The sequence below is a fragment of the Dermacentor albipictus genome, chromosome 1 (assembly GCF_038994185.2).
Source record: "Dermacentor albipictus isolate Rhodes 1998 colony chromosome 1, USDA_Dalb.pri_finalv2, whole genome shotgun sequence".
Taxonomy (NCBI): domain Eukaryota; kingdom Metazoa; phylum Arthropoda; class Arachnida; order Ixodida; family Ixodidae; genus Dermacentor; species Dermacentor albipictus.
This window is the reverse complement of record NC_091821.1, coordinates 139,610,090-139,624,837: the sequence shown is the minus strand read 5'-3', so window position 1 is coordinate 139,624,837 and position 14,748 is coordinate 139,610,090. Positions and strand designations below refer to the sequence as shown.

At 44.3% G+C, this 14,748-nt stretch overlaps 1 protein-coding gene across 3 annotated transcripts in view; it reads left to right on the top strand.

The window, feature by feature from the left end:
* LOC139050284 (heat shock factor protein-like) overlaps window positions 1-14,748 on the top strand; it is a 143,306-nt gene that overhangs the window by 7,320 nt on the left and 121,238 nt on the right. The window lies entirely within an intron of this gene.

Genomic DNA, 14,748 nt, shown 5'->3' with positions numbered 1-14,748 from the left:
CACTGTTTTCGTGGTTGTAAAGTTATCTGTGATATTTATTATATTGTTGCAGATCTTGAATGCATCCAATAATGTTCCTCATACTGTAATTTAGCACTGGTAATTGAGACGTTGTGCAGTCATCAATAGGCTAAATATACCTGGAAATATAATGCGAAGTGTGAACTAGTCATAATGTCAATCTTGTGGTGTACTTTTTTGTGCTTTTTGTCAAGTTGTATTTTAGTATGTTATTGAAATTAAAAGTTTATTTTTTTATTAAAGTTAGGGTGTTACCAAGCAGAAACATTTAACTTCTAAGACCAAGTCAGCTTTATGTGTTGGCAAGAGAACTTGTCTTTTTCTACCTTGAAGTGCCTTCTCATAGAACACATGACCTTGCTGTTAGATAAATATCTGATATAAAACTACTAAGGTTTTTTTCATGGCTATCTTTACTTCAGTAGTCACAAAGGGGATATCTATATGCTCTGCATATTGTTGGTGTGCAATGTCACCTCAACAAGATCAACATTAGCCTGTTGATGTAAAAGTTTTCTAGTAATAGGAGTGACCAAGCTTTGGCAGCAAAAGTTTTTAATCCTGTTATGAAATCCATTGGTTCTGCATTGGAGTCTTATACACTGCTAAGAATTGTCGACAGTTTGCTGTAATGTGTCAGGCCTCTCCCGACGCATGAAAATATTGGTTCTGGCACCTTTCGGTAACTTTTTTAACTACTAATAATTGCACTTTGCAGTGTTCATGTATGAGGGCAGTACTTCTTTAGTGGCATGGTTGAAGGAATTTGTAGACTTTTCATGGCGTGGAGCACCAAGGATAGTGATGTATTCTCTACATGTGTTTTATGGAAAGAACTTGTAAGACTTTAGTGAATCTGAAAATGATTTTAGTGTTGAGGAGGAATATATTCCGCCCTAGGATGACCATCATTTGTCTTCGAATGACAGCACTGAAGAAGAGAGTGACAATGAGGGCCCCAGAGAAAGCAATTCCTGTGGTGATCGCCCAGAATGTGATTCTGACTGAAGATGATACACTGTATGAGAGCCTCAAGGACAAAGAAAGTTTTCTGATATTACCCATTTGTTCACATGAGTGCCCTCTATGCTTCAGGCTTCTTGTGCTTTGTGTACATGCTTGTCCGTTAAGCATTCATCACTCCTGCACTGTCTGAAACGTACACTGGTGCTCTAGACTGCTACATTCCATTCACATTTTGTGTAAAAACCCCAATACTTACATTTGTATAGTCCAACCTATGTGCAGTGCGATGTCTGATCTCCCGTCCGAGGGCAGATTCACTTTAAACAGCACACTTCCAGTAAACCAGGCGGCAGCTGCTTCAGCCCCATGCTGAGGTGTCAGCAATGAAAAAGGAGGAAGCAAACAGTTAAAATAAAGGCTTACCATAGGCATCACATATAGCGGCAAGCCCATCTGTTTTTCAAAGCAAATATTACTTGTGTATGGGCTGCCTAAAAAAATGCTGGTCAAGATTTTAGAGTGTAGCCCTTACACAAGAACATATGGTGTCTCCTCTCCTTTTAAAGTCATGGGTTCAAGTGGATGGATGGATGGATGGAGTAACTTTATAGAAAGGTCCTGCGAGCTACGGGGCGCAAGGTCCCATAGAGCGGGCTACTCCCACGTTGGGACCGGGAGTTGTAACTCCCTGGCCGCATCGTGGGCTCGCTGGACGGCCCAGAGCTGCTCCGCCAGGTCCGTGCTGCGTAATGCGTCTTGTAGCCTGGTGAAGTCTTGATCCTTGTTTGCGTGGGTCCGACCACACGGCCAGAGCAAGTGATGTACGTCTAGTGTGCTATGGCAATTTTCGCAATATGATGTTTTGTATAGGTCAGGCATGTAGTGATGTAGTCTGTTCTGCGTGGGGTACGTGTTTGTTTGAAGCATTCTGAGCGTCAGGGCCTGAGGCCTGGTGAGCTTATTGTGAGGTGTGCTGTATATTCTGCGGTCTAGATAAAAGTGCTTTATGATCTCGTTATATGTCGAGGGAGGGTCCCGATTCTCGCTGGGATGGTCACGACGTGAATAGGTGGCGTCGCGGAAGGTTAGGTCTCGCGCGCTCCTGTGAGCCATCTCATTGAGATTGCGAGGGGCGTCCTCGATCTCTCCGAGGTGTGCCGGGAACCAGCAGATGGTGTGATGCTGCAGCAGTGCGGATCTATTGATTATTTGTAGTGCTTGTCTTGCAACTGCTCCTTTCTGAAAGGCTTTGACGGCCGAGTGTGAATCGCTGTAGACGTGGGTGGTGGTCGGGTCTGTGAGCGCGAGTGTGATGGCAACCTGTTCTGCTATCTCGGACTTGTGGGTCTTGACTGTGAGAGCGTTTCTCACTTGACCTTGCTTATTGATCGTGGTGGCAACGAAGGCCTTCCTGGTTGGGTACTGTGCCGCGTCAACGAAACAGGCTAAGATCTTCTTATCACGTATTTCGCGCAGGATGAACGATCCGCGTGCCAGCCTTCTGGGTTGATGGTGCGTGGGGTTCATGTTCCGCGGCAGTGGGTGAACTGTGTAGGAGTTGCGTGTGTCGGTCGGAATGCTTTGATATAGATTCTTGATTACTGTGGTGTCATGGCCTAGTTTGGCTAGGATTTCTCTACCCGGTTTGGTTCCAGAGAGTCTTGTCCATTGAGCCCGTTCTTGAGCTTCGGCGATTTCTTCAAGTGTGTTGTGTACCCCCAGTTGCAGCAGGAGCTCTGTCTCGGTGTTCTTGGGGATTCCCAGCGCTAGTTTGACTAGCTTCCTCAGTTGTACATTGAGTTTGTCCTTCTCCGCTACCTTCCATCTGTGCATGGCCGCCTCGTAGGTGAAGTGGCATAGCGCAAAGGCATGTGTTAGCTTGGGTTCAAGTGCTCCAGAAAAAATAAAGTGAAAGAGGACACAAAGAAGATGAAGTGAAGCACCCAGCAATTGATTGATATGAAGAAAAAGAAGAGAACAAAGAAGTGGTGCAGTGGCTACCAGGAGAAAATGAAGAAGACAGAGTATGTACTGAGGTGGCAGGTCATTGGGTGACATAGAATTGGGCAAATGTGGTCTCTAGCTGCTGCTTTGAAGACGGTAGTGGGTGGCTCAGAAGACCTGGCCTGCAGAGGGGACCCACTGGCACCACACCATCCTGCCGTCCCCCTAGAGTGCTGTGACCATGCATTGCGGTACCTGGTAAGATTCCTGTTGACAGTTCCGGCCCCATCCTATGCTGCAAGCCCAGGTTTCAACACGTCGCCATTCACCCGCGGCCACCCGCGCACCTAGTCACGCCCTGTGCTACGGCGGCTACATTATTTGATCATAAGGCCCAAGCAATGGCAGGCACATGACTACCTGACCAGTCCTGTGCCGCAGCGGTTACCCTGAGACCGCTACAAGTGAGCCACGACTGCCGAACAGCCAGGAGTTTCCCGTAGGGCTATAATTTTTCAGTATTAGGTGTTCTTAAAGCATGTACACTTTTTGTTCAGAGTTGTTTTGTTTGATGTCTGTTCTTTAATCATAAATGTTTGTCATGTGTGTACAACTTGTCCCTGCCTGTCTCTAGTCTGCCAGAATTTGTGACATACTGCCATAGTTCAGACTTGCCTGTTCTCCGGCCTGCTTTTTCCTCACTTTCGCAGTGGAATCGCCTATAGCTATAGCATATGGAAATTTGACTTTTCTCAAAGCTAATTCGATAGCCTTGTAGGAACTTTCCACTTCATCATCAAGACTAGACATTGATGGAGATACTTCTGCTACCTTTAATTTTATACTTATTTATCTATTATAATGAGTACTACCCTTTCAGTAGTACAGTAAAATTAATCTATGTTTTTCACTATTGTCCTTATGTACTATTAGAAATCCTGTATCATATCTCTCATATCATGAAGACCACTGTAGCAGAAGTGCCCATTACTTAGCACTGTGATGCCTTACTGGGTCTTCTAACCTTGCTTAACCCTATGGCATCCCTAGACACAGCTGATAGTTCCTCAAAGAGCCCTGCAAAATTAGCTTTACTTGATAGCATTCACAACTTGAACATCTCCAAGTTCAATTTCTGTTGGCAGCCTGTCTGGTTCCACGGATTATTAGCACCCTCTGTTCAAGGAGATTTCAAGGAGATGTAAGGACCCTGTGCTGCGTAGCACAGGGTCCTTACATCTCCTTGAAATCCTTGAAAACCCTTGAATTTATATATATAAAAAAAGATTCAAGCGTCCTTAAAGCTCCTTGAAAATGAATGTGCTCCTTGAATTCCTTGATAACTGTGGATGCGGGTGACCTTTGAACATTAAAAGTAACAAACCTGCGTCGAGGCTATGCCATAGACACTATTTGGAAATGATTCTAGATATTTTCCTTTCAGAGTTTCGCTAAATGAAGCAATGCGGAGTGTCCACAGCTGCCAATGGCAGGCTTGTTTCAATTACTGTTCTTGTCACGGAGCTAGACAAGAAGCAGCCAAGTCGTACCACTATTTTTGCTGTTTTGCTGGTTGGTTTACACTACAGCCATCATGGCTCCATTTCCAAGCTTTAGGTTCTAGAAATGCCTGGCGAAAAGTAAAAGTAAGTTTCAGCCATTTGGCTTTAAAGCAACGAGTATCTCTGGCTTAAGCCAGACGCTACTAGCCATCATGCTAGAAGGCAATAGAAATAATTTCAATGGGAAAGTCAACTTTGAAAAGCCACCTGAAGAGCTTGAAGCGTGTGTCCAATTCAGCAGCTGCTTTCTTGCAGCTAAAAAGATGTTACTTTTTTCCAGTGTATGTGTATGGATAAGGTTTGTTCCCCCTTCCTTGAATTTTGGCCGTTGGTATCCTTGAAATCCTCGAATTGTCCTTGAATATTGAGTTTAATGTTTTGTACAAATGCTGGCAACAGGTCTTACCACCACCGTGGTATGGTGCAGCAGCTGGCAACTGCAGTGTAAGAACTACTTTAGGTGAGAGGATGCCTCCTCTCCATTTCATGGAAAGATTATGGTTCTTATGAACTCCATAACAAATGGCACTACCAACTTTGGTCAAGTCAGGCAAGAGCCCAGAGCGGCAATATTGCAGTGGTTTCGAATGCAATGGTGGTTCGATGCTTCATACAATACATACTTTTACCTTATCACCTTCAGTTTCTTGATTCTCATTTGCTTATGCAAAACATTCTGTGAAATAATATTTTCATTCCACAGGCTTTATCACAGTGAGTCTTCATTTTCAGAATCCCATATCAAACCAGCCCATCTTATCTTTCTACATTTGGATCGCACATTTAAAACAGAGCCCATGTTTGTGTGCACTAACTTCGTAATTCACCACTCTTTCTTGCAAGTTGCCATTGGAAGAAATTGCCGAGCCATGTTGTAACTGTGCCGGCAGTGGTGGTCCATCTGTGCCATTTGCTCCATTTTGCTACATTTCGACTTGCCTGCTCCTGGCTGTGCATTGAAGTGCCATTTTCGCCAACTGCGCAAAAGTGCGGTATTTTCGCGTTTCCACGGTAATGCAATGCTTTCAGCAAGTTTATGCAACTATACAGTCACCATGTGCCCATAGAGTCAGTGTATAAGAACGTCTGAAATTTCGGACACGAAAAAAAACCTTCGCCGTCTGATTTTCCGGACTCTTTGCCATGACCTCAGGACCGAAACGGCATTGATAGAAGCCACAACTGCTGCTATTCTGATCCTCTCGCCGCCTTTAATATAGCAGTGTTATGCGGTGAAGTATACACAAAGTATTGCGGTGAAACATACCAAGAGTGGAAAGAGGCAATTGTCACGGGACACAGTATGTATCCCTTTATTATACACGCATGCACCCGCTATCTCCTGTCACAGTATGAGCACTGATGCACCCAATAATGTACTGGCAGGCTTTTAGAGCTATTTCGGATGTGCTTGTGGCAATTTGAGCTTGTGGGGGCAGTAAAAGGTAATGCCTCAAAAGGTCGGTGAGGTATCGGCAACAAAAGTTAATTTTTCATGGAATCGACTCGTATCTATTCGCAGAGGCCACACAACACACAGGGTGCCGACAAACCACCTTGCAACAAAAGCATATATACGGGATGGTCCAAACATTGTTCTCGACCGCCATCACCATCTTTGCAACACACACTGTTTGGAGACATCTTATCTTGGCGCCGCTCATAGACGCATAGTCCCTTGTTGAGCTTCTAGCATTGTTGTTGGGCGTAATACACATTTTGTCTAGTGTGGTAAAGCATATCAAAGTAAATCTGTCATTTGGAATGCACCTAAGAGCTTTGCCATATTTTTTTGTCTTGTGCCTGATGATGCAAATTGTTCTAGCTAATCTGTAATTTTATGTCTGTCGTGCACCCAGGCAATATCTTTGTTCTCATTAGGCTACAAAATTTTATTGAATTGTTTACGAAATTCCTTGCCTACCCAAATTAAAATGTTTGCAACATACCGGTATGTGCATGGTATACCGTCCGTGGGAAGGCAAGCTTAATTGGTTGCTGTTGGCTTTATGCCTTGCTTCACTCTTGAGCAGCACTTACTGATGCACAGTAATAACAAGCTTTGCCAAATGGCTACAGATTACTGCTGTACTACTCCTAGCGTTCCAAAAAGACAAATTTTTCTGCTGCGAAACTGCTCCAAAATGCTGGTGTGGCAGTTCCTGAACTGCTGCAGAATGACCTTTTTCCTGCTCCAAAAGTTGCTCCAAATCCTAAACTTGCTGGACCACCAGTGTACAGTGTGTAATCACTGGTTTGTGACTATAATTGGTTTGTGACTATAACCCCTCTGTATTGCCATTTCCTCTTATGTAATGCCTCTAAGGTTATGTGAATAAATAAATACTATACTCCATTTCATACATCAGGTGCAACGCTGTGGAGGCTAGAGATACTCGACTAGGTCCTTGAAAGCAATACATAGGGCAAACAGGAAGATGCCTTAATGATCGAACAAGAGTGCACGCATCATCACTTTCAGGGACCCCTGGCAGCAATCTGGCCTTGCACTGTAAATGTTGCAAAATGAACCAGAAGGAATAAGATAGCCAAGCAAGCACGTGCTCCCTGAAATTTTGTGAATTGCAAGTCCTGTAAAGGAATGATGATAGGCTAACTCGGGAGATTCTTGAGGCATTTGAGATAAGTAAAACAGGAGTGCAATGTGTAAGCACTCCGTCAGTGGCCTTGAAAGAAAGGAAGTTGCCTTTTTGGAGACAGCCTCAGATAAGAGAGGAGATATGGCGATGAAATAAATAAGAGTGAGAATTTCAATAAAGAAACCAGTTGACAGTGCAGCTGCGTCCTCGCCTAATCGTTCCTTCTGTGCCCGTGTTCCTTAACTCGTGCTGCTACAATCCTCGAAGCAAAAGACATTGCCAGTTTTATTGTTCAGAACCTGGTATTATGACATAGAGCGCCTCGAGAATTACTGAGCAACTACGGTTGCATTTTCCTCTCTGATGTCATTACAGCATTGCTAAAGGAGTGTCACATCATTCACCGCACTATTACGACATATCATCCCCAAACTGATGGGATGATGGAATGTTTTAATCACACCCTTGGCGACATGTTGGCCACGAATGTTTCATCTGACCACTTGAATTAGGATCTAAGTCTGCCATTGTGACCCTTTTTCTTCCCCTCTTCCCCTTCCCTTACGTAGAGTAGCAGGCCAGATGCTCCATTATCCGGCCGACCTCTCTACATTTTCCAATCATTAAAATACTTCTTCCAAGTCTGCCTTTCGTCACATACACTTATAATTACACTTACACAAGCTTACTTACACAGCTTATACACTTACTTACAAGCACCACTGGGTTCGCACCTTTCTTTTTCCTTTACGGACACAAACCTTCATGCACTATGGACACAATTCTACCCTACCGACCGGACGCTTCGTAGTTGGTGACTGTTTACTGAGCAGCTGCATTCGCTGAAGAATGTTGCCAGCTTGCTCGTTCGTTCATGTCCCAGGACTAGTGGCACCAAAAGCATTGCCACGATGCATCCACTACTGCTGCATGCTTTGCTCCCGGCTCGCTGATCAGGTTGCGAGTGCCATCTACTCCTCCGGGCCTTTCCTCGAAGCTGCTCTACAAGTACCACAGACATCCATGGTATCACGAACAACCGGGGTTAACTACCTCATCGCGCCGGTGGACACATCTTCAGACCAGCGTAGTCGTGGCCAGGAAGTTGTCCACGTCTCCCCGCTCAAGCAGTGCCACGACCCCCATGTTCTCCTGCCCCTAGGTTGCCAGGATGGCTAGTTTTTCTGTGGGGAGTAATTGTACCAAAGGCACTGACCACGATGCTGGTGAAGGTAGAAGACAAGCAGCGCTGGCTTGCCTGCTTCGCCATAGCACCCACTGACTTGTTTAGTCCTACTGCTGCTAAGCTAGATCAAGTGCTGCTAGTCAAGCACCCCCATAGCAGTATATATAAATGCCTATTTCTGTTTTTTTCGCCTACGTGTGTCTTTTATTTTACCACCTGGAAATGCTTTCTTTTTTTTGTATGTGTGTGTGTATATGAGAGGAGAAGTGCTGTTTTTGCTTCAAAGGCACTTTTGGCTGCTACTTTCCATGAGACTTGGCAGAATTGGCAGAGCTTGTTGCTAATGGCAACATGCGTGGCAGTGTGATCTAGCAAAGAAGCAATTGTGCTGTTGGTGTTAGTTGAGCTTTTAATAAGGGCTGCTTGCTGTCTGTGTGATGCTGGTTAGCATTGCCAAATAAAAGGATAGCCAAAAGTCTCCTCTATTGGCAGTGGACACATGACTCCACATTACACTGAATATGGGGATCTGAGAGAGAAAGGTGCTGTGTGTGTGAACAGATAAGAGGTTCCAGCAAGTACGGATGCGAGCACAAGTAAGAAGAAACGTGCTGTTGCATTGCAAAAATTAGATTGCCGACCAGTTTTTGATACTGTATTGATTGTGGGGAGAGAGCGCAGTAAACTGGAAAGAGAAATAAGCGAAGCGTTCCACATCGAAAAGTTGGGCGTGCATACATGTGTGAGTGAACCTTCGGTCCATATCAATAATATAATAATAAATTATATTAATTATAATAATAATATATAATAAATTTATCTTGTTAATCCAAGTGTTGTTGCCCTTGTTGGGAAGAGGTGTGACTAGGCTTTTGTGTACATGTATATCTTTTGTTGATTTTTGACTATAAACCTTGTTATTGTTCTTGGTTGTATACGCATACGTGGATGAGATTTGGGGAATGTATTCCCAATAAACTTCAGTTGTAAGTCCAGCGTTGTCCTGTCCATTTCTTCTTGTGCTCGCGTCCGTACTTGCTGGAACCCGTTATACATTCACCATGCACCAACTGGCCCAGCAAACCACACTGCTAAATGCTGTGTGTGTGTTCAGCAGAAGTGTGCAAAGCTCACTGGGAGTTTTGTTGACCCTAGGTCTGTGGTCCCCGTTTTCAACACCTGTGCTCCTCTGCGATAGCATGGAGACAATCAGGTGTTAGCAATTCATCTTAAGCAATAAACTGTGCCCCTCATCCTGCCCATTTCCCCCGCTCTTCCTTTTCATAAGTGCATGTAAGGAGGCACATACTCTTCTGATACATACTCCACAGATACACACTCATCTGCTCTGACACATAATAAAAAGAAATGTTTTGCAAAGAATAACACCATAATGACATTCGAAAAGTGCTACTTCGTTACGACACACGTGGCGTGTCTACTGAATACGATAGCACGCAGTTCAAAGGTTGGAACATGAATGTTTATTGCTTCCGTCTCGGAGCATATATACACGAAACGGAGAGGGAGAAAGGAGGACAAAGGAAAAGATATCAAACAAGAAACGCACGCGGCGCCAGCGCTTGCAAGGCAGTCTGATTGCTGCTGACGTCACTTTAGAACATCTCTCCTTCCTTAATACTGAAGTCGCTGTACTGGCTTTCTTTGACCTGTAGAGTGCTGCAAGGCTTGGGGTGATCTGTCGGGTTCAGCGTTGCTCCCTGTGAGTCCCGGCTGAGCTTCATGCTCGGGTTCTATTGTGCCCCCTTGTTCAGCTGACGGTCTCAGCGACTGTGGGTAGTCGCTAGGAGTACCTGTTCTTGATGCTCGATTTTCTGATTCTTGATCTGTACCAAGTGGTGGCGTCACATCTTCCCGTTTCTGCTCCTGGTCAACATGTCGTCTTACTGATCCGGCTGGTGTTCGTATGCTAACAATCCGAGAACCTGTTCTATATTCTAATATTCCTGGCATCCATTTCGCACCCGTTCTGAAGTTGCAGGCCTACACGGCAGTTTCAGGCAATGGCAGTGGCCATCCGTCTGTTTCATTGGCTTGCCCTACGTGTACAGGAGGGAAACGTATTTAAACGGGATCGAATTTTGTATACGAAGGGCAGCTCTGACGGTGATTTTCCAGAGCTGTTAGGCATCCTTCTGTAATTGAAAAGCAGCCTGTTTAGCTTATCTTCTAACCACCCCTCACCAACCTTCTTGAGGCCATCCTCAAATATCCTGACTGCGCTTTCTGCTAGACTGACTGAGGGTGACATACAGCTGCGCGCAGATGCGTTATGTTGTTCTTCTTGACAAAAATAGCGAACTTGTCACCGGTAAACTGCACTCCATTATCCAAGATGATGGTTCGGTGCACTCCAAATCTGCAGAAGATACCGCACAGGCAGTTGATTATGCATGAAGTGTTGGCTTGTCAGAGTGGCACAACTTCAATCCACTTGCTGTGTGCATCCACGACCACGAGTATCATGTTCTCTGCAATAGGACCAGCAAAATCTATATACACCCTTGTCCATTTTTCAGCAGTAGTGGGCCAGCTTTTTGGCGTTGCTGTACCTGGTATGGGTAGATTTTGAACACATTTCTGACATGACGCTGTCACTCCCTCTATTTCGCTATCTAAACCTCGCTACCAGAATGACGATCTAGCAACTGCCTTAATAGCGGATGATCCTTGATGCATCTCATGCAAAAGGTATAAGACGCGATGTCACGCCTCCATCGGAACGACTTACTCGACGGCCCCAGTACAACAGACCGTGAGCCAAAGACAGCTCCAATTTCTTGTCAAAAAAGTGTGCGATACTCGTGTTCAAGCCTTTCATGTAGTATGGCTAACCATTCTTAGCGAATCGCATAACTTGACTAGGAGAAGGGTCATCTGCAGTTAACTGCCTTAGCTCCTCAACTGGCACAATTCCCTCATCGAACCCAGTCAGGGTTAGCAGATAGTCAGGTGGGTCTGTTTCAGAATACGTCCCCAGCTCAAGACTATCAATGAACTCTTGACCTCCTTGTCGTTGTAGGACACCGACATACTCAATTTCCATAATACTGGTAGTTCTCCAACATAACAGGACAGTTTGATGCATGTGGGTTCTAATTGTGGCCACTGTTCATGGTTTTTCTCAGAAAGCTCTTTGGACACAACACAGACGGGTGAACTGGTGTCTACAATCATAGGTACGTCAATGCCACGCCATGTGAAAGTACGAAGAATAGGTGGTGGTAGCTGATCTTTGGAGGGTGTAATTGATGTCCAAATGTGCTCATCGTCTCCATTTTCCTCATTGACATCCGCTGTTACTGCAAACGTTTCTCCCTGCTTGCATTGTGAATGTGCTTTTGGGCAACCTTTCTGTGCGTCACTTTGGCACATCTTCGCCAGATGGCTGTATCCACCGCAGCGGTAACCCCTCACTTTCGCCCAGCCACAAGCATTTCTGTTGTGTATCTTACTTCTGCAACGCCCACATTCTGACACCGGTTCATCAGCATATGCTTGTCGTGCATTGACCTTGAGCACGGGTACAAGGTTGCCAGACATCTGCTTTGTATCTTTTTTAGCTGCTTCTGCTGATATGGCAATTGCTTCGGCCTCCCTCAACGTCAAGTCTGTTTTCGCTAATAGCTGCTTCTGCACAGCGCTTGACATCACTCCACAGACAATCCTGTCGCGAAGCATCCGCTCTAGCATGCCACCGAAATTACAGCCATCCGCAATCCGGCGAACTTCACTGATGAACTGTTGAATGGGCTCACCTTCCAACTGGCAGCGATTGAAGAACTGGTAGCGCTCCTGTAATAGCCAGCTCATTAATAGTAGGCTACTTAATAGCTGAGATAGAAATACTTAAGTGCCGTGAACCTATGATTTCAGGAGGCGAGCTCCACCGCCAAGCAAGGCTCTCTCCACTTTCCCCGTCTAGCCTCTGTACGCGAAATTCCTTCCCTGCGTTCTCCCATACTGGATCTTGAGGATCGCATGACGCATACGTCATGGGCCCCTCCTTCATTTTTTTTTTCTCCTCACTATTTTGCAGCGCAGGACACTTCCGCTGACGGCGTCGCATGTGAGCTCTTGCGATTGTCTTGTTTCGTGCATCGCAAAATTTTTCGCACTGTGCACGAGGGCGCCTGACTAGCGGTATAAGTCAGTGCTACACAAATACTGAGGCAGGCACAAACGGATCACAGAGCATTATCCTGTGCTGGAACACGGTAGAACGTAGGCACGCTAGGACGTGTATGTCATCCTCCGGCATGGAGTGCGGCGGCTGTGAGGACAAGGGAAAACAGCATTTGGTTTTAAATTTCAGACCTTTCCGTGGCTTGTAGCGATGTAATACTTTGCAGACACGATCGTTATTGCGCATTGTATGCTCTGCGCTTGTCAGCTCAAAATGGCCAGACCTGGTGAGGGGCCCTTTAAACAAAAACTACGGATTTTTTTCAGCTCCAAAAGAAAAAAGAAAGAAAAAGAAAGAACGGAAATTGCGGAGGTTCATACAGCAAACACTTGAAAATCCCAGAGTTTGTGAAGCTGTCAAATGTTCCAAAATGCAAGAATGTCCTATTCACCTTTGTCAAAGTTGAGAGATTGTTTTCCACCTGCAAGCTTATTTTGAGCAAGGCAATGGACAATCTTGGAACATCAAAACCTAGAAGTAATGCTCTTGTGTAACTGTCCTTATAACTTTTACAAAGATTTTTAAACATACACTTTTCTATTTGTTAGGAACGGATTTTAGCTTTTCTCATTAAGGGTTTACCAGGCATCTTTGTGTTTTTTTGTGCTTGCTCCACTCAGTGTGGCATTGTAAGCGAGAAATTTCAGCGATTATACACTGCCGGCTCATTGCATTAGAGCAATTGTATTAAACAACAGGTTGGCTGTAGTATACAGAGAGACAAATGCATCCTCTCGTGTCCTCAGCTGTAGTGAAGCAAAGCATTGGGAAAAATTGTGATGGCTTGCATAATATGGTTGCTGCCTTTAAGGCCTCACAAGTCAACACCTTCAGCTACTTCAGTTTCTGCTACTTCAGTTTTCTTGAACTGCTACTTCAGTTTTCATGCCGTGAAATTGAACCCTACTCATTCAGTACATAAAACAGGTTGTGGTTGGCAAATAACTTATAACGCCTATTTTGGCCCCTATCGTGCCTGAAATGATGGTTGGTTGGTTGGTTGGTTGGTTAGTTTGGGTTTAATGGCACAAAGGCAACTAAGGCCATGCTGCGCCAGACACAAGACAAAATGAAATGCAATGTTAGAGTAGGTAAACCTGTATTATATTATAGTTGGTGTAAATTACCAGTTTTTTCTAAAAAGTCGAACAGGTTAGCAAATGGCACTAGGGGGTCATCTGCTAGTAATAGGGCAGGGTGTAATGGAGTGTGAGAATTATATAGGCTGTGTAAGAACCTCCGTCTCAGTGTGTCGATGTGCGGACATGTTATTAGGATGTGCATGACTGTGAGAGGTTCAAGCTTGAAATGATGCTTTAAGAGCCTGTTTTAGGCTCCTAAAACTCTGTTTAAATTCTAGTGCCTCAAAGTCTGCTCTTTCATTATTACTGTAAACAAGGAGACTTGGAGAACATTGGTTCACATGATTTGTTGTTGCATGATCACCTTGCCTGCACTCTTAGTGGACTTAGGTATTATATGAGGTTGAAATAAACAACTTCAGAAACTAGTAATGGTTGCAAGTTTTCAGCAACTCTGCTCTAATTTGAATAATTTTATGACCAAGTCAAAGGAAAGTCAGGAAATTGCTCGAGTCAAATATCTGTTTTTTAACAACTAGGACATAATTTCTTTCAATGCTTCTGAGTTTGCTTCAATGTATGTCACAACCTTTTGCTATTTTTATTAACAGGATGCTGATGTTCTGCAACATTTTCTGAAACACATGTACGATATTATGACACTGCATGATCGCCTAGCCATTTATTTATGGGCAGAAATACTTGTAATTCAGTTAGAGCATGAAAACTATAGCGTTGTTTCTTTCAGTCCAAAAATTGAAGGAGTAGTCACAGAAATGTACAGTATAAAGAGTACAAAAAGAATTAAAGAATGAAAAACTACTCGACATGGGGCTCACATGGACTAAAGTCTTCATACAAGTTATGACAATGTGTACAAGACAAAATAATGAAGCAGTTTGTCAAGCATGACCTCTCTGTGGAGGCCACATGAAAAGTGAACTTTCCAGCACAACATCTACTGTTTCATTATAAACATTCCTTTTGCCTGCATGCTTTGAATATTTCTCCTCAGTTTCCTTAAAGAGGATGTAGATCTGAATAATTTGGGGTCTCTGAGCTTCCCCTTGTCTCACAATTCATGAGGACTGCTTCAGGTGCTTTGCAAAAGTCTTTTTGCAAAGGCATAACAAGCACAAGTTGATTCCCTACTCAGCTTCCTGCCGATAAATCCAATAAC